The sequence below is a fragment of the Mastomys coucha genome, unplaced genomic scaffold (genome assembly GCF_008632895.1).
Source record: "Mastomys coucha isolate ucsf_1 unplaced genomic scaffold, UCSF_Mcou_1 pScaffold11, whole genome shotgun sequence".
Taxonomy (NCBI): domain Eukaryota; kingdom Metazoa; phylum Chordata; class Mammalia; order Rodentia; family Muridae; genus Mastomys; species Mastomys coucha.
The window spans coordinates 6215546-6215783 of record NW_022196893.1 but is presented as its reverse complement, the minus strand read 5'-3'; positions in this window follow the sequence as shown (position 1 = coordinate 6215783).

Sequence of the window (238 nt, the reverse complement as noted above, 5' to 3'; positions counted from 1 at the left end):
ATAAGGGTCTTGAAATCTTCCTTCTCCTATCTCAGCCTATTAGTAGTATTGTTTATTTCATGTTTTTACACTATACTATGGTTTTCCAGAACAGCTTATATATTTCAAAAGTATCTATATACCCAAAAGAAACATAGATGATTAACTAGGGAGGTTGCTTGTAATAGAACAACAGTGAGACTGAATGCTTTGCTTGACGTTTGTAACTCTTGTATCAAGTTTGAAGAAGAGGACTTTA